Below are 26831 nucleotides of genomic sequence, written 5' to 3' on the forward strand. Positions count from 1 at the left end.
TTGAACTTATATAATTTAATTTAATACAATGACTTTAATCAATTCAATTTTTAACGTGTTTATAAACGTCATATCTAAGTAGTTTTTTACAAATGGACTGTGTCCTACAAAGAATTCTCATAAAATTAGAATGGCGTTATTGCTTACATTTCTCCTTGTGAAAGAGTACTTACATTAGGATATGTAACTCTTTTTGTTATGGATTATCTTAATTACACTCGGACACGTACATGAAGAGATTCTTACCAAATAATGACTATATGGGTGAAAATAAAAGAAAATGAAGCCTTTTAAAAATTTCCATCTTATTTTTTACTGAAATAAGAAACTGGTTCACTTTTTACTTCTGAAAATATGGTTTACAGTGGTTAATTGTTATTTCAAGTTTCGTCGCATTACGACGGTCCATTAAAAAATAATGCATAAAAAATTCAAAAAAGGTCCCAAGTGTGCTGGTTTTAGCCTGACATTTAACTGAAATTATGTTTTTAACTTTAAATTACTTTGTAACCACCTTATATATTAAAAATGGGTTTTCTTTATGCTGATTTTTTCTTGTTCATGTGATTTTTAATCCCCCGCCGTGGCGGAGGGATTATAGGAATGGTCTGCGTCCGTCCTTCCGTCCGTTCTTCCGTCCGTCTGTCCGTCTTTCCGTCCGTCCTTCCGTCCGTAACAAAATCGTGTTCGGTCCATATCTCCTAAACCTCTTGAAGGATTTTCATGAAACTTGGGTCAAATGATCACCTCATCAAGACGATGTGCAGAACCCATGAATCAGCCTTGTCGGTTCAAGGTCAAGGTCACAACTACTTATACATTTTACGGCTCGGCTTTTTGTGAATGTATTTTTGCTATGATTGAAATTTCCATATCAGTTGTAATATTTTATTGTGTACGTACTATATATTTTGGCGTAATGTATTTCGTCACTACGCTCAGCGTATAATACTCCGGTTTTATTCAATATGTTATTTTCATAACGTATATTATGTATAACTAAGTGGATTTTCCTTTAAGCCGTGCATGTAGAACTTGAGCCTATAAAGTAATGCACTTTAATATTTTATTGTTATATATTGGTTTGGGCGTATCACAGTACTTAGCCTTTCGCCGGGATTTTTATTGTTCAAAAAAGCAGTTGCCATCAGCATTCCGGAGGTTACAGATACGGGCGTTCTTTTTCAGCCAGTATTTTCTCAACCGTAAAACATTGAGAGGTCACACTTTCAGACAATTCATTTCTTTTTAGAAATATCTAAAAAGCTCTTTGCCATAGTAAAAGAACAATAAAATACATTCTAAGCTTTATTTTTAAGAGTAGAATTCATTGAATAGGCACTTTTAGCTGTATAGATTAAACAATTACAACAACACAATAACAACAATATTATGAATTAGATACAATACCATGCAAAAACAGAACCTTGCAGTATGCCTTGTCTGAATTACCACGTTATAGCAGAACCAAAGATATGCATTGGTCTACGTAATTCTACCTATATTTATCTACAAATGTATAATAGTTTTTGGTACAGATATATTTATAATTGCTTTGACTGAAGAAGATCCCACTGCATAGGCCTAGGTCCTCCGTTGTTTATCAATGAAGAAATATTTATTTCTACGATGCAATTTTCATTTCTACGGTGCCATATTGTCAACTTCTCGAGCGTACTTCTACGATGATGTATCTATATTGGTTATCATTATGGTCCAAATATCCCGACTAAATAGGACATACAAGGTTTACCCGAGGTATATGATCTATAATGACGCACCTAGAAGTTTTTGTCCGATATCGAAGCATCCAAAGAGGTTATCCAGATATTTATATCAACGCATCTGGGGTAAATCGCAACAGACACAAGTATTTGCATGCTCTATCAAGGTAGATGTTGATATGCAAACACCAGTATTACTAAGTAAACTGGTATCCTGATTAATAAGGATGTGCAACTATCCAGGGGGGGGTAGATCCTTACAATACGTATCGGAAGATCCTTTGAAAGAACAGACTGCAATAAAGAATGAAGCCAATTTATATTCTCAAAAATAATCTAAAGAGACTTTTCGTTTTCTAAGTAATACATTGTAATGCGTTCCTTAAATGATCAATAAAAATTCTGTGTCAAACATGAATGAACTGAACTGGAAGAAGGGTCCTGTTATTTACATGTTCTTAAAAAATGCTAATGATCATTTGTCTTACATCATTTTTAATAAAAAAGAAACAAAGAATGAAACTTTCTCCGAAGAAAGTACGTTAAAATTAGATATCAAGTCTCATTTGTTAATCATGTATATTTTTTGGGGGATGTGTTTGATAATTACATGGCTGGTTTAAATACATACATAGAATCCCTGGCATATTAAGCACAACCGAATCAGAACAACACAAATTATATCATCTGGGAGTTAAGACTGTTACAGTAATGGGAACATGTTATGGATGGAGTGCTTTATTTACACATAAATCAGTTTTACAAAAATCAAAGCACAATTTAAGAAGGGGATAGCACAAAAATAACACTATTAAATGTTGTGGTGTTATCCGTAGGTAAGCGTTTGTTGAGAAATGAGTAAGTTTTTACTAAGTCTGTCTGAACCACAAAACATTTACCCGAGGGCTGGATATTGCCTTCTCAGTTACAACCAGTAATTGATTCTTTTTCTTGCAAACAATATTCTTCAAATATATTAAGAAGACTATTTCTTTTAAATACTATTTTTCATTACAGTAACGTATGCATTTACGCATTCAATCATAAGCTACAAAATTATTATGAGTCATCTTGCATCCTTGGTTGTGAAAAAAGTGTTTCCAGCACAAATTTTAAGAACATGAGAAAATCCTGTACAGTATGCAAAATTACGATATTTCTTATAGGGACAAGCCTAAAACGTGTTTTGTATCTGATGATTATTGGAAACTGTAACAAGATATAATTTTACAAAGACTTTTTTGTAGACTGGTTTTACTGTCTAGTTAATAATTAAATGATAAATCACTGTTTATTAGAAACTAGTCCTAACAAAGCCACCGTGTTAATGTTACCGTCACCGTTTTGCTAATTTAAAAAATATCTTATCTGCATCAGCTGACTTACGACCGTTATTTAACACATTTTTCTCACCTGTGGTAAAACTAGAATCTTACGAATGAGAATTGTTCGATTACATTGCTTGATATTATATAGTTTAATTACGCATAATAGATTATTCAAAATATTATTAACTATAAAGTTATTGGCCACATCTATTCTGCTGTTTTCAGTAATTTATGCCTTTATCTCATTCTGGTTTATGTCTTAACATTGTTTTTTTTTTTTTTAATTCTTAGAATAGCACTAACCACCTCTGGTAATGAGAGACTAATAGTGCATCTGTTCTTTAACCAAATGCACTCATACTAGAATGTGTCTTATATCAAAAGTTATAAGTAAGTTTTATCAAATTTTAAGGGTCTTGCTTGTCCTGAAAGTGCATAGATCAACGGGAAATTGACAGAATACTGTGTTTAGGAAAATTGACATCATTGTGTAAAGAAACCTTTTTGCACTGGTGTTGACAGATGTCCGGGCGGCACCTAATTTAATTGTTAAATGGTACAGAAATGAATTTCCCCAAAGGGATAATGTTCTAAATAACTTTCTAAGATTCTAACAATCTAAGAAAAAAAATTGCACAGAAGCATATTCCAGGACTGATACTTACGTGTATAATGAAAGAAGTTTTCACGTTATGAAATTATTCCCAGCTAATGATGGAATGTCTTCAAAAGAGAGGCACATCTCAGTTCTAATTTATAGCCTGAATATGTAGTTGCCGACGTTTTATCTCGGGACATTTTCTGAAAAAATCTTAAGTTATATCAAATGTGCATAGAAAAATCATAAGGACTTAAATAGCCAAAACTGAAAATGACTTTAAGTATACAAATCTATAAAAAAATAATGGGGGTTCGAAAATAAAGATGCATTTGCATGTCCGATTATCTATTCCTTCAGATATAAAACTGCACAAAATGTCATTTTATTTATATATGTCTGTGGCTTGCTATTTCGTGTAAATCGTTCATTGTTAGCTTTATTAAACAAACTCTTTAAATCTGGAAAATATGGTTTTAAATATTCCGACAAATCCCGTCATAGCTCTGATCGTCTCCCATTAGTTTGTGAAACAGACACATTGATATTCTTTAATAGATATTTGAATAGTCTCTGGAGTTTTTCTATATATTCTGAAAGGAGACTAAGATGTTAAATGTAGCTTATTAAATCAAAGAGGAAACGTCTATTATTTTTATTCATATTAGATGTTTGGTCACCTACTCTTAACCTCATTTGAATTTTCCGTCTGTCCGCTTAGCTAAACAGGGACACAACAGATTTATTGATCAATGACACGTGTGTTCGATACCCGGATGGGCAGTATTCTCCGTGCTGATCTGTTACAAGACACCGTGTCTATTTTCATTTCATCCTCTGATTTAATTGGAGAATTTGTTAATTGCTTATGGAGAACAAAGAAGTGCTGGTACAGCCGAAACATAAATGAAATATTGTTGAAAATCTGCGCTAAACCAAACACAAACAAAATAATCGGCGAGTGAATTTTCACTTTTGAAATTTCTATTTCATAGACCATTGCTTTTCAGTAAATAAGCATGCATACGGAATCGCTTGAAACAATGCGATTTAATCGTAACTTCAAATGTGCTGATCGTAATCAGTTGTTCTAAATTATTTATTGTTATTATTTGTGTTATTTATTGTTTAAGTAAACATATTTAATCAATTATTAAATATATATTTTATACATAATCAAAAAACAATTGGTTGCTTCAGACAATGATGTAAGATTAATTATCAATAACAATAACAATAACATACCTATAGATATGGAAACGTAATAAATTAGGCCTTACAATTTAAATATGTTGTAGAAATGTCAGGTTTTATTTTTCTCTACTTGAATAAATTTATATATCATTGTTCTTAATACCCGCCGTATCAATATATGTTTTGCTGCGTTTAACGTCGCACCGACACAATAAAAGGTCATATGACGACTTTCCAGCTTTGATGGTGGAGGAAGACCCCAGGTGCGCCTCCGTGCATTATTTATCACGTAGAACCACCGACCTTCCGTAAACCGACAAGTGATTCCGTATCAGCGACCTTAACCACTCGGCCACCTATTCCTGTCTATATGTACAATAATACAAAAACCTAAAATATACACATTTATATCACGTTGACGTTGGCGTCCTAACGGAAATGTCGTCTGCCTACATGTATTTCTGATGAAGACATAAAAGTCGGCTCTCATGAAGAATTTTTTTTTGTAGGTTATTTTTTACCTATCGCATCAGACAGCAAATGTGTCAAAAGTTATTTTGCCAAAGTATTACAGAAAACACACAGGGATTTCTGTTTTGATTATCAATATGTTTATATTAAAGATCTTAACTGATATTTGAATAATCCCTCGGGATTCTGTAGATGTTGTGACACAAAGAAAAACATGCGTTATCTCCTCATTCTTTGCTCTCGTACCTCACTGCGATCTCATCACGATCTCATCACGATCTCATCACGATATCATCACGATTCAATAACAAATTAACTAATCTAAGAGACGTTTAAAATTAAATCTTTACGTAGGCGAGATTCCCTTATTTTCAAAGTAATGGTAAAGTAATTAGTGACTATATTGGCAGTATTTAGTTATTATATAAATTATATTCGTCCATATGGAAAATTAAAATATAAAATATTGATTACATTCCCTTTCTCTTATTTCTCTTGTAATCATGACCTGTCTAATTATCAAATCAGTAAAGAACTTTTGTTCGCTTTAAAGAGCCAAACATTTGTGTAATTTGTAACAGCGAAACTTATTGGCAATACTGTATATCTGGAGAACTTTGTGTCCAACTGAGATTCGCTAACCTTTCAATAATACAAAACATGGCTGAAAATGGGGCATTTCTGGACCTTCCAACATCTAAGGCATATGTAGTTAGAATGAGAACAACTGTTATTTACAAATAAATGAAATCAGACAGATTGTAAATATCAAATGCGAAATACATATATTTTATTGCAAATTCTTTCACAGTCTGTAAATAAAACCCAAATGTATGTTAAAAGGCAAGAAAAACTTATACTTAAATTTCTTATACCAGACAGAATCTGTATTAAACATGAATATTTGTAATTTGAATATAATGAGCAATCGGGATTGTAAAACACAAACGGTTTAATTATACAGCGACAAACAAAGCTACGAAAACACTAAACGGGCGGAATAATGTGTCATGCATATCGTTACCAGCTAACCATATGTCTATGCACATGACTTCATTAGAAATTATGTTTTACCTTTTAGATTCTGACATTCCATTCTAGTATTCTACTGGTATTTCTAGTTCGTGCAAAAATTCTTAAATTAATAAAGTTCTTTACTTTTACCTCTCCGCGTGTTTTGTTAGACTGGTTACAGTCCTTACATTTACCAGTCAGAGTTGCTTTTTATATTAAATCACTTTCTTTCATTGTCATAATATGGATATTTTCTTTTACTGCCAAATACTGCCAACAGATATCGTTTGGCAGAATGAGAGTTCATTGACTGTAAATTAAGATAATGTAAAATAAACGTAGCTTGAGTACAAGCATGTAGACGCTGCAATGACAAATATATCGTTATCTTAAATATAACAGTTTATATCCTACTAGAAATCAAACAGAAACGTATTAGTTCGTAAAGTGCTTCTTTTATGGAAAATCAAAATCAGGAAAATATCGTAAATTCGTTTTATTTCTGTTTATAACTTTTCAATTTCCGAACAGCTTAGCACACTGACCTAGTAGATGATTTGTACAGTACTAAGAATAAGGTTAGATGAAATAACTAGGACACTGGGCTAGGAAAAAGCAGTCAGGTCGTCAAGTCGAAATTGAAAAACTACCAACACTCACGAATATGATCCTCATTGCAGTCATCAATTTATTGTGTCTCTATTGTCTGCATCATTCTAGATAAATGCGAATACGAGAGGGAAAAAATAAACATTAATTTAGAAATGTATTTTTTCTTAACAGTTAGGACATTACTGATCATAGAGGTTATTACTACTAAAAGAAACAAAAATTGTCTAACAATACCTCGTAGGGTTTTTTGTTTGTTTGTTTTTGGGCGGGGGTTGTTCTTTTTTAAATCAGACGACCTGAAATAAGATCTGTTCAACAAGGTGATGTCGAAAAAAAACGGAATTAAAACAGCTTCACGATTCACTATGTTAAATCTTAAGCCGAAATACCTAGCGCAACAATAAGATAAGATTAAAACGACAACAAATAAACATAAAATATTATGAGATTTTACAACCGACTATATCTAGATGTCAATACAGCAGTTCCAAAATAACTAGATATTAACAAACAGCACTGTTTCCTTCAATGTGTTTTAAAAAACGAGGTTGAGAACACGGCATAACATCGTTGCCTCATATGATATGAAGGCCCCTACATTATTGTGATTATTGTTAAAGGAAAGGTTAAAGTACTTTATTACCAAGACAGCCTTTTATTTTATCAGGAAACAGCATACGCGATATGGAAGCATACATGAACATTTTAAAATGTATTATATACGCGATATATACATGTAAGAATCGTTTGAATGAGGGCACATCATACGATCGGATTAATATTCCTTTTTTTAGAAAGTGAAAATAGATTGATTCGGTGACTATTATGTACAGTACACTCAAGTAAAACAATTTTCGTACAAAGTTTTGTGAAACAGGCCTGTTTTGTATCTACGTTTCTTTGACTACCCTCTGGGGGAAAATAAGATTGAAATAAATATATATACTATCATATTGAAATATTGGAGATCATTTATTCAAATACTCAAGGCATAAAGCTAATTTGTGGCATGTTACGCTAACCAACAGTCAGCGCATTTCTTAGAAGTATTGCAAGAGAAATAATAAAACAGAAAATGTCTACTTCAACGCTTGTCTGTCTGTCGACAAAGTATATTAGATACCTTTTCATCCATCATATAAGGCGCTTGTGATGCCAAATTTAATTACCACAATGATGTCTTACATCGTAAAACCTATCTGGCCTACTTAATATAATTACAGTATCTTTGTAAGACTGCGATGCTTGTCGCTTTTATCGGGAAAATGGCGGGATCGTAGCAGTGGACGGTAATTTGGACGGATAAAGACATTTATAAAGACTGATAAATATTTCATTTTTTACCAAGTCAGTACAATCCATTTGATACCTCTGGCAAGACGGATTCTTGTTTGTCAAAATAAGTTATTTAATGCCCTATGAAGTTTATCGCAGATGTGGTCAAGAAATAATGGATTTGACGCATATTCATTTCCTAGTTCGGCAAGGCGTTTTTCAAACAATAGAGAGTTGCAAGATGATCAAAGAAAGTCCTAGTTCAAATAATGGTGTATGTGAATTAAATAACAGTTGCATTAAAAAGAGTAAATGGAAAAGGTATTTCTGAAAAACAGACTCCCGAAAAATATATATAAACACATTGTAAAGAAAAGAACGGTATGATAAGTAAACGAATATGTCTTGCCTAAGATAAATGAAACTCACATCTAATAGATGTCTCAACATTTCTGCAGTTTATTGTATTTGAAAACAACCATACTGACATGAAAACACCTGAAAGACTGACTGACTGTGACAGTCTAGTTATTCCAAATCATTACACGGTCGGACAGTATACGATGATTATGACACACGATAAGGATAATACCGGGAATAAATTTCGTCTAATCATGTTTACATCTGCAATTCTAATAACTTGGTATCTTTTGAAAAGTATATTGTATTTATAATGTATTTGATCTAAACTAATATAGATGACAAAACTAAATATCTAAGTTGGTGTAACTTCTTTCAAACTATTTATATCTCGCTGACAATTTGCAGCATTTTTGCTAGCGATACGAATATTCGTCAAGCGCAATTCCTTGAATTTAAATTGAAAATTTACATTGAAAATGTACAATTTCAGAATGAAAGTCTTATTAAAACTTACGGGCCAAGGAGAGGTACATCACTTCTCACGTATTACCAACGTAAATTCAACAATCCGTTGTTGTTTCTTATGTTTTTAATAATATTGCGAAAAAAGTAATAATTCATTGATCACATTATATGAGAGAATTGTAATAATATCACCATATGATGATAGATACTTTATTTAAATCCATTGCATTTATAAATACATGAGGATAATAACACACAATAATACATGATGAACAAACAAATCAACTTCAAACACATTTCACCGTGGGTTACTCGAACAGGCAATTTTTTGACTTCTTAAAATTATAATATATACCTGATTAGTTCAACAGTAGTTTGAAACTATTTAGATATAGGTTTGATAGAAACAATAAACTTTCCAAACGACTACTAATAAGTTGGACAGACGTAAGAAATCAAATTTACATGCATGCACGTATCTTGTCCCGTTTTCTTTGTGAACTGAAACGAAATCGGTTCCATGTTCTATTTATTCTCACTTAGGGATTTTATAACATGTGGTACTTTCAAGAAATGAATGAAAAAACAAGAAAAGAATGAAAAATGTTCATTAGCAACATTTTTCTTTTGTCTATACCATGTACATGGATTGAGGTTTTTATACACAGTTCCTGGACTTCCTGTATTCAGGTTCAGGCTATGTACTACAAAGTAAAGACAAAAGTCTAAGACAAGAAGCCTCTTCCAAACAGACTGCTGCCATCTAGTAAGCACCAAAAGTTTAGTACTCAGTTTCTGTAATCAGTTTATAAACTCCATTTCTGTACTCCTATTCTCTATTCCGTTTCTGTATTCACATTCCTTGTTCAGTTTCTGTACTCGACCTGTATACTCAAGTAAGTTTATTTACAAAGTTTTATTATCCTTATTATTTCAAATCTAATATGAACATCACAGGAGTAGACGCAGTGCTCGCTTATATTGTTTGATAGATTTCTAAGGCATGCAGCGACGTCAAAGACACGAAAACCATGACAACGTGTAAATTGGCGTAGAGCTAATGCGGTGTACTTTTACCATGGTGTAAAAATAAATAAAAGAAAATAATAATCAATCCCCGTAATAGGTTTACTTTGGCACCAAAGACTTTCCCGCTATTTTCAAATAATATTGACGACCGCGATAGGCCTTCAAAGGAACTGAAACTGATTATATTAAGTACAAGGAAATGGGTTTGTCGAATAGTCGATTATTTGTGCTACATTAACTGAGTTTGACAATAACAGAAACCTTTTATAATAGATAAAAAAAAATATCAGATATAGTCAGCTGGCAAACAAACGCCCGTGTTGATTTTTTCTGCGTTGCTTTGTAAATGAAAAGTACTAGTGTGATACGGATAGATAAATAAATAAATTGAGATAGTACGAAAGATCGATCGGTCGATATTTTAATAGGAAGGCATTATTCTTCGGTAAATAGAAATTGCTTTGAATTTATTGTCTCACTGACTAATGTAAAAAAGACCTTAATTACTTAAAAGTCTTAAAATTATTCATTCAAAAGTAGATGTTAAAATTAGTCTAATTCTACATTATGCTGAGATTGTAATGCCTGCTGGCATTGCTTGCTAAAGTGCTATTAAATAGAGGACATTATTACATGAGTGTCTTTTCATATTGAATTTATTTAAAGAAATGAATAAAATCATAAAAGGTGAGGCTCTGTCGATCATTTTATCAATTCAATTCAACGAGTTTAACCAATTCAACGTCGAAGACACAAATGTAATATTCATTTATCACATGTAAGTTTTTCCTGCTAAAACATCAAAATTTCTTCGTTCTTTACCTATTATAGACCGAGTAATTTGTTTAACGTCTCCTATACTAATAACGATGTCAACGACAAAGCTTTATTACACTAGTGTAAAATCAAAAGTATGTAATGGCTTTATTTCACTCCCACGACGTCAGGAATGTGATAAACAATGTAATTATGGTAATGTTTTCGTACTTATTAAGTATATAATCTCCTAGCTGCAATACAATTCACTTTGATAATATAGACGACTGCATTCTCGATACATTTCAAGATAGAACGTAACGCCTCCTTCAAGTTATGATTTTTTCAACATATTAGTGTACTTCTAATGCAATACGATGCATATTTGTCTATTCATACATGTGTAGAAAGAACTTATTATCAATGTCATATTTTCACTCTTTCCTTATCCTCTCCATCTTCTTAAAGATTTTATTACCCAACACTACAGCAGTCTTTATGTGTCGTGTGGCGGTTGTAAAATTTCTCTTCCTTCTTGGAATCAGGTGTTGTTATATTTTCTTGTCCTTTAGAATCATGGGCCCGTGTTATCAATATCATAACTTTACGAGAAACTTGCGAGGTCTATTTCGTCTATTTCTCGTAAGTTCAGATTTACGAGAATATTTACGATTCTCGCAAACCGTCTTATCAACGTTCACGTGAATCCGCATATCGCAATCCTCGTTACTTTCTCGTAACTGGTTAAACACAGTGACGCAGTCTACATTTTTTTAACGTGTAAATAAAACGGGCACTTGCTTAGTAACAAAACAACTGGCATAATCTGAACATAAACATGTAAATTTATCTTATAAGCATACATTATAAATGTTTTCTTCCGCGGACAGGGAAGATGTTTCAAATAAAATTGTTCCAAAACACAAACAAAAATATTCACACGAGAAAACTTAGAAGTTGAGATGACATTCAAGTGTTCATACTTCATCTGTTTGAATTCGGACTGGTTAATTTATTCGCACATGATATTCATAAGATCTGATGTTGTAGTACAGGGTGCAGTTCTCACCTGGAATAAAATGTCACATTTTTTCATATCTCGGATTTGTTTTCAAATCCAATTTGACCTAAAATGTAGGCAGATACTGTACAGTGTACAAATGTATGCCTACTATCCTATGGTCCTCGATGTGTTTTCTAATCGTCCTAGAATTGGTGTATCGTGCGCAAATGTAAAAACATGTTTCATGTTTAAAATATCTGATAATATTTTAAGTAAATATATTTTACAATGATTGATCCTAGTTGAAATTGACAAACAATTCGAAACATCGCGATTTTTGCGAGTCTTTGGGTTGAAAATTGTGCGTTGGTCTGCAGTCTACTAGTCTGAAATACGTTTTAATCTTAATCACAGCCGTTTATTTATTATTTTTTATCAAACAAAATATAATAATGTAATAGCCTTTATTTTACTATTTTACATTATCTGCAACGGAAGAATATGCGAGCGGACCAGGCGACTCTCAAACCCCAAAGCTTATGTGTATCGTTTTGATATCTTAAAATGGAGATATAATTAAGTCACCACTTACGATGTTTTCGGTTTACTCCAAGCTACAGTTATATTTTTCGAGTGAAATGCTTATGTTTGTATTGGGAATTTGGCTGACGTAAAAAAGGCAATGTATTATAATATTAAAATTTACAACATCACCAAATTTCTTGCTTAATTTTTCACGGGAGTCATACCTCCGGATCTATCTAAAAAAAACACCACTCTCACTCAAAAGCTTGAGGCCATCGTTACCATCACCTGTCTTATACTTCCTAACTAAATTTCTGTTTTTCAACATTGTAAATCCCGAAACGCGCCTTCATGTGAAATAAATTTTCATTTCCAAGAAATAATGTCTATTTCAGACAAAACTGATAAGTGAAAATGATACAAGTCAAGACATTTAAAACTGACTGTCGAACGACCGAAAGGCGGAGAAGGGTTTCTGTAATGGACGCGACCAATGCACGTACCACGGAGACTTTATATAAAATTTATTCATGTACCATGAACGAATGTATAAAAGTAGTGCCCTTGGTAAAATCTTAGAATAGTGTCAGGGAAGATCGTTCACGAAACGTTAGATTCTGAACATATTCATACGCTTAACCATGTATGCATTCTTTAAACACGCTATGTAAGAAATTAAGAAAATATTGATCATGTATAGGAGGTAAGGAACATACATTGAACATAACTTGAGACTTTTTTCGGACATGTGGGAAAACCATAGGGATCAGGACAGGTAGGAAATGTTGATATGCTAGTGTTCAAACTTTAAAACAGTTCAACTGTTTTGACATAACCTGAAATGATTTTGGCCCGGTTCAATCCCCTATAAACTACAGGGGATACACCACTGAAAACGATCCGATAATGTTCAGTATTAGAAAAATCACTATCACGGCCCACTTTGCAAGGTTTTCAAGCCCCTCTGGGTAATACATGATATATGCTTAAGTAACTATAAATGTGTAGAAATATACACAAGACACTGTCCGATACCATGTTACTATGCACTGCGTTGCAACAGTTGCTTTATAAGTTAATGAATGGTGTCTCCGAGCGGTAAAAGTCGCTGACTTCGAATCACTTGCCTCGCGCAACTGTGGGTTCGAAACATCGCTAGTGGCGACTTTTTATGTGAGGAAGTTGTCAATATAGCTTACGGAAGGTCATTATTTTACCAATGTCCATTCGTTCTTAAAAGAATGCTTGAATGGGCACCTGTGATCAATTATTGCACGTACTATTTTTTTGTACAATTTTTTGTACAATTTTTCTAACCGACTGGTTCTAACAAAAACATTTAGGATATATTCATATGTGTTTTAAAAGTTCCTTCATGTTTTAGTCAGCTTACTTATGGTAAAAAATAACTTTTAACAAGCCGATAATAAAATGAAATTCAAGTAAGTATTTTGTTGTGAAGATAATACAGTTTTTCTTGTACAAAATGTCACAAAAGAACAAATTTTGTAATACAACTGAATTATATTGATCTCTATTTCCTATGCATAAATAAAGCAGAAACTGAAAATATGTGCAAAGTTGTTTTGTCTGTTTACATTGTTTACCGGGTACAGACACACAACGGCCATATATAGTGCGTCTAAATTGGCCTTCATAATATGAGCCGTGCCATGAGAAAACCAACATAGTGGCTTTGCGACCAGCATGGATCCAGACCAGCCTGCGCATCTGCGCAGTCTGGTCAGGATCCATGCTGTTCGCTAACAGTTTCTTTAATTTCAATAGGCTTTGAAAGCGAACAGCATGGATCCTGACCAGACTGCGCGGATGCGCAAAGCCATTGTGTTGGTTTTCTCATGGCACGGTAATATTACTTTAAAAAAAGAAACATTGCGATTAGGCAGCCAATACATTTGCTCACTTAAGAATGTACGTGCGTTTTATTCAGGGCACTCCAGTATACGCCATTTTGAACAAAACGCGTTTCTTTAAATATTTTTCAAACAAACTTCACCCCGAAAATAAATGCTAAATCATCAATGTAGGGCTAATGTACAATTAAAGCATTTAGATTCAACTTTTTTGACAAGATGCACAATGGGGTAGGGGTCGGTATTTCAAATATTAATTTAAGTAGGAAATGTCTGGTTCTGATATTTTTATAATTGACATTTATATAATAATAAGGTACAATTAAAATATTTTTAACATTATAGCACTATATTATCTAAAAAGTCACAGTACAAAGAAAGAAAACTAAAATTACCATCATTCACAAGTTTTTACAGTTTTCTTTTTAAATACATATCCTACATGTACGGTGACCCCAACTGTTTTCTTCCCATTTTGAAGCATATTTGTTTGTTGTTGTTGGTTTTTTTTTGTTTGTTTGTTTTTGTTTTGTTTTCTGTTGTTTTTTTTTTGGGGGGGGACGTGACTTATAACACGAGAAAACAAGCACACAATTCAAGTGCCACAAAAGAAGTCATTATACTTGATCAGATTTAAGGGATGATAATAAGTAAATATTAAGAGATCTGAATACAAGTTGGAAGAATGAAATCAGTGGCTTTTATGGATGAGACGTTTTAAATGTCCATGAGTGTATTCCCTTAATGTTTTTTCTTTCATTATTTGTTTGAAATTAATTCATTAATGCGACCAGTATTTAAATAGATTCAAGGGTAAGAAGAGAATGAGGTTAAATGACAGCTATAAAACAGTTAAGTTGTCCGTATATACCCATAATTCCATCACTATGATTTGAATAAAGAAAATATATCTCGAACTTTTAAGATTTCATCATTAAATCTGTTTAACACAACGTTAAATTTGCCTTTTTTGTTCATTTCGGTATTTATATCTATAATAATATAAAACAATTTAAAAGAGTACCTTAGAGACGATGTTTTAACCATCAACTGACTGAATTGCAATGCAACAAAACATTTAATTGTTTCCATGTTATTTTGTAATTTTTCTCTATCTCGTAGCTACTTAAATGTTTGCTGCCATCTGCTCGTCCACATTTATTTTATTTGAACAGTTACCCTTTTCTTTTGTATCCGATTATAGCGGCTATAATTTACTCTGTATTGTTATTTTCTATGGTCCAACGGGCTCTTGGAGTACATTGCATATTATTTCAAACTTTCAAACTTTGTTTTGTTTAAGGTAGTTCTGTACTTTTGAAAAACCGGAAGTGATGACATAACGTTATTTATCCGGAAATCATAGAATAATGCCTGGATTCGGCGTACGGAAATGAAAATCAGTTTTATGAATTAATTGAAACCTGTGAGTTAATTTATTACAATGGCACTGCTGTTATTTTTCTAAAGTCAAAATATGATATTAAAACATACGGCACGTTAAAAAATTCAAAATAATGTGTTAAAATTAGCGTGAAATGTCCGGTTCACTTTAATCATAGTCAAATATCTAAAAATAAGCACACGGACCTATTCATTTTATGTGTGTGTGTTGTGTGTGTTCGGGTTTAACGTCTTTTTCAACATTTTCAGTCATATAAACGACGGTGTCTACTTGTAGCAGTGAGCACAATGCCCAACTTTATAGTGCTGCCTTACTGGAATATCACGCCGCAGACACGTGGCATGATACACCACCCAGTCACATTATACTGACACCGGGCTGACCAGTCCTAGTACTATCCTCTTAATGCTGAGCGCCAAGCGAGGAAGCTACTAGTACCATTTTTTACGTCTTTGGTATGACGCGGCCGGGGATCGAACCCACGACCTCCCGCACTCGAAGCGGACGCTCTACCACTAGGCTACCGAGGCGGTTATTCATTTTATTTCAACAAATTATAGTCCATATGTTTATGAACAATCGTGGGAGGTTTCATCAAAATCTACATTGTAGAAAACATTCTATTCGCGAAAATGTTATGAAAGTTATGATTTTCCCATAGACTCCCATTTTAAAATATTGCATGAGGTCCAATTTTTTCAAATCAATCTAGCAAAAAAATCAAGCACACGAAATTATCTTTTTTATTTGCTGATTTTTTAGGCATATTCTGAAATTTTGAAAAATCAAATAAATCAAATTCTACATTGTAGAAAAAAATTCGATCCAAACGTGCAGAACTACCTTAAGCCGGTGCTAGGGGCCATGAGCGGTGTTTCATATTACAATTTCTCTCAAGAAAAGACTCAGCCAAACCTCAAGTCTCATCATTTTGCTCGGGAGTGTTATTTTCTTTAAACGGACCTACATACAGAACTGATTAATCTTCGGGAACCTATGTTTTACTTTTATGTCTTCTTTCAAACTATTAAACTCCAGGTAACCTTGCTTCTAATACAGAAACAACTTAATTACAGTTTAGAGAAATGTAGTTCAGCATTAATTTATATTAGACAGAAAATGGGTCAGGAAAATATGACAGTGTTACTTCCAACTCAAATGATACACTCCCATTTTATTTCTTCTTACTGGTTAAATCAACTTATTCATTATGTAGCAAAGTTTTTTCAAGCTCGACTTCAGCGTGGAAACATTAGTATATTGCATGTCAAATTAACTGTCCTGGATAAAAGAAACATTCTTTATTGATATATTGCAATACAATTCCTAAGTGATAGTTTAAAAGAAGACAAATTAAACTTTTAACCCTTTCATTGATATAAAAGGTTAGAATATGATAATATGTTTTTGAACTGAGAAAAAAAAGTCGCCGAATAGTCATTACTGAACAATCACTTAAGGAATTGTGTCTTACAAAGTAATCAGTGGCTTTTTTTTTTCAAGAAAATGATGAAAAATGATAACACTAAAATATGGATAACAGACGCCTATATTTTAGCAGCATTATTTTTCTACTCAGATTGTGTTATTAGGTTTTTAGCTTGTCTGACTTATGTTATAGTAATCTATGAGGTATTGTCGTCACTTGTTCGTCGGCGTCCGCGTTTGTACAGCTTTTAGTTTAGAACCACTTTGTCTTATAAAAGATTTAGCATTGATACTTTCCACAAAAATTAATCATCATTAGTTAAGTAGCTAAAGTAACTACGTTAAGTAAGTAAATAATTTACTAGTATCATGACCCTTTTTCTACTTCGAAAATTGGATTTTTTCGGCGAATGCCGTATTAAGAACGAATTCGTGACCATGCCATGTGATTTCAGTTTGCAAATCAGACTATTCGATAACGCATTATAGATAATTTATCAAAATGAACAATTTATGCAACACTCTGCCTGATTTGACGAGAGTGTCTATTTGTTTCACTCTGCTGATTGTGCTACGCTGGGTGAAATGTAGACAAAGCGTTAATGCTAAATGACGCTGTTCACAGTTTTAAAGCTAAGTTTCGCCTCAGTATATTTAGCAAGAATATTGATATATCTAAAAATGATAAGTAAGTTTAATAAATATGATAAAACCCTGTTCAAATACCAACATATATCAATTTACAGAAAGATCTGAATACGGTCTGCGTATCACATGAATAAGGGTGGGATTAGAGTCTTCTATATAGAGAAGTGCCTTCCAGACCGCTGCTGTAATTATTTGTCGTAGAATAAACGAAACAAAATTGCACATCTAGGAAACCTTTGTGAACTTTTTAAAGAGAACCATTTAAATTGTTGTTAAGTGTGGTGTTTGGTTTTGCTGTTTGCAAAATGTTAGATAGATGATAGAATGACACGATTTGTAAACCTCATATACATCTTGTCTTACTACAATTAGCCGACAATCTTTTTTAAAGATTGTTCTTTGTTTTTCACTCTCCTGATTGTGCAACGCTAAGTGAAATGTCAGACAAGGAGTGTTTAATGACGCTGTTTACAGTTTTAAAGCTACGCTTCGCTCAGTATATTTAGTAAGAATACTGATATATCTAAAATGATAAGTAAGTTTAATAAATATAATAGAAACCTGTTCAAATACCAATATGTATCAATTTACAGGGAGAGCTGAATACGGTCTGCGTATCACATGAATGAGGGTATGGTTAGACGATATATTAATGCCTTCTAGGTAGAGAAGTGACTTCAAGACCACTGCTGTAATTATTCGACATAGGAAAAAAAAACGAAACAATATTGCACCGTTACGAGACCTTTGTGAAAAATTAAAAGAGAACCATTGAAATTGTTTAAGTGTTGTGTTTAGTTTTGCTATTTTCAAAATGTTAGATAGATGATAGAATAACACAAATGATATGAAAACCTCATAAACTTCTTGTCTTAATACAATTCGCCGACCATCTTTTTTAAAGATATTTCCTGTTTAAATTTCTTTTTATTGAGACCTTTACTACTTTACTTGAATACTCAAAGATATCTTTGTAATGTACATTGGCAAAGAACTGTAATTCACACATGCCTTATGTCAGGACTATTGCCTTTTATGGCTGAAAAATGAAACTTCTTTGTTAGTTTTGTTATTAGCTCACCTTTGCTTGAATACATAAGACGTACAGTTTTGATACTTTGTACTCTTAACTATTATCAGTAGGCGTGTATGGGCTTTTATGTACTTAGAAAATTTGAATATCTTGTTCAGATCCATTTTTATGAATGCTAAGAGAACTATATAGTTCTGAAATGAAAGAAACTGAAAGAAAACACCACAGCTCTTCATAAAATGCTTTGTCTGTCAGAATTAAAACTTAACAGGAACGATCCCGCTTTTTCTTATAAAGCCAAGAAATGAATTGTGATTATATGGAATAGACGTTTTGATTTTCGATGCCTAATGGTACCGCATTGGTTGTATTTGCCATCACCAGATCCTTTTATGATAGATGTAAATGTATCAGATACTGAGTAGCTTTTGTCAGTTACAAACCCTTTGGTTCTCTCAGAAAAATAAAAAAAAGGAAGATCGGAAGATAATTTCAAATGAAATACTATTTCGATTGTACAATATGATTTATAATTAAACCGACCTATCAAAGGATCAATTCATTGATTCAATGATCGATAATTTAATACCGATAATGCTATGGTTCAATAATATCATTTGCGTATCTTAACAGTCTAAAAAAGCTAAGTTGCTAAACTAGACCTACTTCAAAATGTCACGAAGCAAATGTCGACGGTAATTGTGTCATTAAGATAGGATATTACTGTGCAAAAGTAGTCCTATTTAACGTATTTTTATGGGAAACTTCTTCTCATATTTAAGGATCTAATGATCTCGTAAAGTTACTACTGCAATTACTACGTTAAAGAAATTATCTCATCTCGTACAGTTATGCGATTATGATTAAATATTTTTTATTGAAATTATAGACTGCAAACACCGCAGGACTGAAGATGCAAATTTTGTTTAACACAATTGTTTGTTTGACTTTAAATGTGATTCGAATGCAGTTTGTTACAGATTGGAATATCTGATATTATAATTTTTCTTCTTGACTCTGTGGTAAAGTCGTTAATGGTACCGACTTCATATCACTTGCCCATCATCGATGTTGGTTCCAAAAGTTCGCTTGATATGTCGAATGTTAATGGGAGAAAGCCATCTAGCTTGTTAACTTGTTCAACACAGGTGCCCGTATGTAAAGACATAATGCCTTCAGAGCACCTGGGGCCTTCTACCACAATTGTAAGCTAAAACAGTCACCATATGGCCTATATTGTTTCGACTGGACTTTAAACCCAACAAAACACAAACATGGATACTTACAGAATTTACTACAGTATAGCGGCCATGAATTACCAAAGTAATGATATCACCTTAGTCAAGTCTATGGACTTGGATATTCACTGATATTACATATATCATGCAATAAGTGATTTATTTTATTACTATATTTAAAAAGAGCACTGAAAATTATATCTCAGCTAGATTGTTTAGAAGAAGAAGATATTAACAATTGATTCACAATTTCATCGAAATGTAACAAGCCTGCTGACTGGACTACTCGTTTTAGACCAAATATGATTGGCTGATGTTTGACATATCTATATTTAGTACAGCGCGTGAGTTTGCTTCGAAGAGTAGTTGCTCGTGTAAGTTTGTTTACAACAATGTCTAATTTGCGGTGAACATCACTTTCTATGGACTTCTATGTGACAAGTTACGGACTACAGATTAGCGGAATTTACGAATCTTAAAATAATAATGCCTTTTTTCTGAATTTCGAAAGAGGCTATTATTCCATACAGAAAGGTATCACACGTATATGGGCACAGTCTGCTGTGTACAAGTCCGCTTTTCCACACTGATTAGTATTTAAGAGATAATATTACCGATTCAAAATAATAATACATAATTTCTTCTTCAAATTAGATCAGAAATATTACTGCACTGTAGATCGGTTGAATAATTTAAGGAATATATAAGTTAAATTGGTTTTATTCGTTTATATAAGTGAGGTTGAAATTATATTTTGAGGTTTTCTTTGAGCAAATCTATTTTCATCTGAAATAAGGTTGAGCAATACGTAGTTCGGCTTAACTGGTCTATAGATACTTTGGAGAAGCAAAGGATCGATCAATTCTTTCACCTAAAAGCCCGACGTGATAGAATTATTCTGTTTCCACAAGTTTCGTTATTCCATTTATTCACGAAAATAGGAAAAAAAATTGGAAAACCATTCAAAAATTTCATTGTGTATATCACGCTAATATCGCTAATACAAGTTCCTAATTTAAAGAGATGTGCTTGACATTTATAGCTTTCAAAGTAAATCAACAGAACGTTAAATGTTGTAGATTTTTTAGTAACTTAATTTTGGTCATCTGTGGATTTTTCCCCATTTAACATCCTATCTAATACAAGTTCCTAATTTAAAGAGATGTGCTTGACATTTATAGCTTTCAAAGTAAATCAACAGAACGTTAAATGTTGTAGAATTTTTAGTAACTTAATTTTGGTCATCTGTGGATTTCTCCCCAGTTAACATCCTATCTAGTACATTCTCTTCAGTGAGATCATTACATTACTGAAACACAAATACGTGTTTTAGATTGTTGCTTTTCTAGAGAGGTTAGTTTACAAAGCTTTTTACGGAATAGCAAACAATATCTGCTCGTGTAGAGAGGTATCACTAACACAGGATATACTGTATTATCTTTGACACGTTAGAATGGTATTATTTCAATGATTGGCTCGGACCTTGAGACAAATTTTCTCAAAGTTCAATTAAATATACCTTGATCTAATTGCTATTTAATTTAAAGTGTCTATGTTTCAATAGGATTTCACTGCGCAGTTGATAAAATTGAACGTCTACAATAAAATTACTATTTGTGTTTACCAATCTCTAACTTCAGACAATGAGATACATTCTTTAATTCAATTGAATATCAAGTTGGTTTGTGTTTTTCACTTCAATCTGAGTGTCAACTATTCTTTTGTTCTCCTGTAATATTTTTTTTATTAGAACTCACATGTTTAAACAATAAGATAAGTTGAAGACGTATAAATCTACTCGTCCACAGTTTTCGTGAAATTTTTCAACATGTTCATTTCCACCGAGTTTGGCAAAGAACGTATTATGACAATGAAAATGAAAAATAAAAAAGTGGTGAAAATAAATAAAACTTTTTAAACTTTTCATTTTCATAAAACATAAAATGGTACACTTGCATGTAATTCCATGGTCCCCAGTTAAAAAAATGGGATCCGTTGTTTTTTGTGGGTTTTTTTTTTTTTGTTTTGTTTTTGTTTTGTGTTTTTCTTTTCTTTTTTTTTTTTTTTTGCTCAATTGGTGGATTTAATCACCGGGAGATCAGGTAAATAAAACTCTTAATTCGGATACTACTGCTTCTTTTTTAGATTAACTTCTCTCTATTTATAGGGGTGATTTTAGTTAACACTATCTGCGTGCTGTGTGTTTTGTTTAGGGGAAGCTGCATATTTGGAACGTAGTATTCCCTGTTTGATATTTATCCTTGTCTTTTATTAATATTTGTAATTTCTCCCATTTGGATGGGGATGTGCCCGAGGATACATCCTATTGGATTTATATATCCTAGTAAATTCAGTTTGCCAGAGCATGTAGTCATATTGAGAATTTCAGACACAAAAAGGAAAACAATGTCAGGTACGACGAGAAAGCACACAGTTCTGCCCTGACTCCTGGAGACAAAGTACACGTCATGATTGTTTCCATCAGTGGAAAACAGAGTCTAGAAAATAGATGGGAACATGATCAGTATATGGTTGTCTGCCAGCCCAATAAAGACATCCCTGTCTGCAATGTGAAGAGTTAAGGAGCAAGGTATGAAAAGTCAGATAATTCATCGTAATCTACTCCTTTCCTTCATTTCAACCACTGATGTCCCGGCGAAAGCGTAAATGATGACGATGATTTTAGTTCAATTCCTCAGATGTACCTTATGTCATCCAAATGAGGGGTCCCCCATGCACACCTAGATTAAAACAAGCTTCAATGCCTAAACGACTGACGAAGAAGTCAGACCTAAACGGAAAATATGTTTCAGGATAAGCCGTCCTGATTAAATACCTTCATGGGATGTTATATGCAGCTAATATGATCTGAGTGACATTGTGAGATTGTCACGTACGCACCAGTTTTAGGAGCAAGGGTGCACATTTCACTACTTCTTATGAATAGATTCAATCAAACCGGGTCTGCTATTATTCTTCTTCTTCTAAAGGATCTTTTTACAGATCAACAACAACAATCTTCAAGTGTCGTGTGACGGCTGTAATAAGACTCTCTGTACTAGGATTCAGTGTTGTTATATTTTCTGGCCCTTTGGAATCATGGAGTCCATTCAATAGATGTGTAATAGAGTTCCGCTTAAACCGGTGCTAGGGAATGTGAGAGGTTTGTCACAGTTCATTACTTCTCATGAACAGAATCAATCAAACCGAGTCTGCTATTATTCTTTATGATTGCATTCTACGTTCCAACGGATCTTTTACAGCTTTTATTAACTATCACAATAGCAATCTCTAAGTGCCGTGAGGCGGTTGTAAAAAGTATACCCGTATATTTTTTGGTCCTTTGGGATCATGGAGTCAATTCAATAGATGTTTAATAGAGTTCCGCTTAAGCCGGAGCTGGGGGTGGGGGGTGAGGGGGGCGGGAGCGTGAGAGGTGTGTCACATTTTATTACTTCTCATGAACAGACTCATTCAAACCATGTCTGCTATTATTTTTCTTGGTTGCTTTCTATGCTTCCAAAAGATCTTTTCCTGATATGAACTGAGTAAATGTATTGTTTCCTACATAACCAAATTTATTGTGTTTTTTTTTTTTTTGTTTTTTGTTTTATTGTAGTTGAATCAAAATACTTATTTGTATGTCAGAATTACTGATCTATTCTGGATTTACGATTCATTTTAGATGGCATTGATTTGTATATAGATGTATCCCTTGGAAAAGTGCAATGAATGGTCGTACTTGTTTGACATAACTAAAACGCCTGATATTGAACGCAGCAGTTTGATTCACTATGTTTGATAGAATATCATAAAATACTCTTATGTATTTATCATTATCATTTTATCAATCATCAAGCTTCAGATTACTTTTATTTCAGGTTGAAAAATTTCGGGTCGTCATTTTTAAAGTAGGAGGAGTGTGTAGGGCAAATCATCTCTCGCTGATTTGTATATGAACTAGTCTTGTGATTTTATATAAAGTGTACGATAAAACAATAAATCAAACAGACATTTTGTTTTTCATTCTTTTACTATCCGTTTTTATAAATACATAGCATGTACAAGGAACATAATCAAGTACAGCCTGTCCCATAACGTCCGACTACCCTCCAATACACATCGTACCAGCATTCAATATAATATATATGTCCCGATGTAGTACACTAATACCTTACCAACTTGTGACCCTTAGCGTTTATGATGAATGTATTGCTTAGTTGCATTTGCCTTATATTATAGCGATTACACTATACGAACGTTTTCATAGTTTTAACTGTAATGATTAAATTTTTTTTTAAAAATCATATTCATGTTCTTTCATCATGACTATTCAATTTGTATTCGCCTTAACTATATCATAATGGTTACACTATACGATGTTGAACCATATCACTGTTATATTAATCAAATATCTATATATCTTGGATATTATCCTACAGTTAAAAATGTCCTGCCCATCCAAGATGGACCCACATTCTAATCAACTTCAAATTTGTTGACACGTTATAAAACTGAGGCGACAACCACTGATATAGGTAGAAAGGGCCAGATAAGCTCTACCGGTTGCAAGCAGGCCGTGACAAAAAAAAAATAAACAAATATACGAAGGCCGGCAGATATATGAATGCAAAACGGATTATTGAATCGATTGTTTATAAGATTTATTACTAGACTGACAATAGATCAATCCATGTAGAGAAATGTGATGATCTAATTCCTTCACTTCTGCATAGCTCTAGATCTGCATCAAGTCACAGTTGAAATGTCTGCGATAGTTAAGTACTGAAGACAGGATATTACTGGTAAAAGAACCCCTTATCAATGTAATTATGGCAAAGTTCTCGTATCTAATTTTCACATTCCTTAAGTAAATTTTGATGAAACGGGTCTGCATAGACTACGGAATTGAAGTAACTGTTGTCTGTTCGACTTGTAAATGTGATTTAAAAAATCTGATACAACACTTATTTCTTATTTCGGTCCGCATTGACGGGACGGTATTACGATGGAATTTTTGTTTAAAAGTAACAAAAAATGACCGTCGCGATTGAATGCCACTGAGACATTTTCGCCTTGATTTCTGTATGGGAACAGTTGCAAATGCATTTGCAAGGTAAGAACCAGTGTCCTGTTGAGCTGCGGAATTTTGTCTTTGCGACTTTCGAATCCCTCGTCGTTTTCTTGTTTATGTTTTACAATCTGTCGACTTGACTTTTTATTTTCTGATGAACACATCATGAATTTTGCACAAATATTGTAACAATATTTTTTTTGTTAAAGTAATTGAAAACGTCCAATATGATTCCGAAAGTCCTTTCCAATTTCTACAAGATTTCGGTGAACTATAAATACAGGATGTTATTTGAACGAAACATATTCTGTATTTAGAAGACTAACAGAAATAAATCCGATACGTTATGACCAAAAGGTTTTAACTAAATAGAAACGTTGGCAAATTAGAGGATTTTTGTAATAATTGTATTTTTAAGGCAACGACTTCCACATTTTTGTTTCTTAACTATCTTTAAAATGTCAAATCAAGAAAAAAGTCGTGCCCGTGTCAGAAATCGAACCCGGGTCGCTTCGGCAATAAAAAACTTTCCGGCGTTCTTGACCAATACACCTATTAGGAGGAATACGTACTTAATGATATATAATTAAGGCAGTTTACTTCCGGTACAATGTACCCCGTTACAAACGCTTTTCAATTATGAATGGAAAAAAATAGTTAAAAGAACAAATTCTCATGTATTTCAATAACATATAATCTGTCAATAAATAAGTTTCCAAACCTTCTTATTAAAGGTAGCCATAATTTCTTGATATCAAATGAAATCTTTCTTTGTTTGGTGTCGTACGATTTGGAGGTCTGTGCCTTTAAAATGTGTATAGTAGTTTAAAGTTTGACCTACTGTCTTTATCAAAATGTGTGTATGATGTTTGTAACATCCTTGGTAATTACACATTACATATAAATAACTAAAATATAGGAAATCGTGTAATTGATTTCGTCATTTTCAAGAAACTGTTTTAAGTCAAGTCTGATACATGCACGTCTTCGAGGCGTCGGTATGTCTATAAAACACAAAGCAAAAAAGTGGAAACTCCGTATATCGCCCAACAAGATAAAAACGAAAATGTTTCAGACTCGGTTTGACTGAGTCTATAATAGAAAGTGGTTGGAATGCATGCCCTCTAAGCCCGGATTGAGCAGAACCCAAATTTTGCCCATGTTCCAAGTACCAGAATTGCAATTTAGAATTGCAATTTAAAGACATTCGCAGATGTTTTCCATATTTTTCTGTTCTTGAACCAAATTAGAAATTGTTACGTCAAAGGGTAACAATTGCTTATTATAGTAAGTAAAAGTAACAGAAAAACAAACCAGCAACTATTAACAATAACAAAACTTAAGTAACAATTCAAACACCTTAAATATGTCAAATAGCTTTAAAACCCAATCTAATATGTAAATATACGGTCCAAATTCTATCCTGATCAAATTTAAATCCAAACAGTTCACAAATCCAAACGGAATTTAGTCTGTCCAAAGATTATAAATCCTCTCTTCAAAGATAAATTTTAACTCCACAATGTTAGTCCTTTAAATGTTAAAATATCGACAAGGTAAGATTTTGTTATTAAGAAATACAGAACAGTTTTTCAATAAGTTCTTACTTTTAGGTTCTACCTTGTCCTCAGACAGCTTGCTCTTTAAACTATCATGTTAGTTTCCGGAACTTTCAAGTCTCACCAAGAACAAAAAAAAACATTCTGGAAAAACCAAGAACAATCTAGACTTTAAAAATAATTGAACAACCTGTTTATCAGTATTGTGGTAGAAC

At 32.9% G+C, this 26831-nt stretch overlaps 1 long non-coding RNA gene across 1 annotated transcript; it reads right to left on the bottom strand.

Moving 5' to 3' along the window:
• Positions 1-1295: 1295 nt before the first annotated feature.
• LOC128547942 (uncharacterized) lies at positions 1296-26831 on the bottom strand. The gene is made up of 3 exons (XR_008366789.1): positions 26417-26831; positions 3718-3853; positions 1296-2018 (listed from the first exon to the last, which is right to left on the bottom strand). It is a non-coding gene; the product is annotated as an uncharacterized LOC128547942 (long non-coding RNA).

Source organism: Mercenaria mercenaria, chromosome 13 (assembly GCF_021730395.1).
Source record: "Mercenaria mercenaria strain notata chromosome 13, MADL_Memer_1, whole genome shotgun sequence".
In the NCBI taxonomy this organism is placed as follows: domain Eukaryota; kingdom Metazoa; phylum Mollusca; class Bivalvia; order Venerida; family Veneridae; genus Mercenaria; species Mercenaria mercenaria.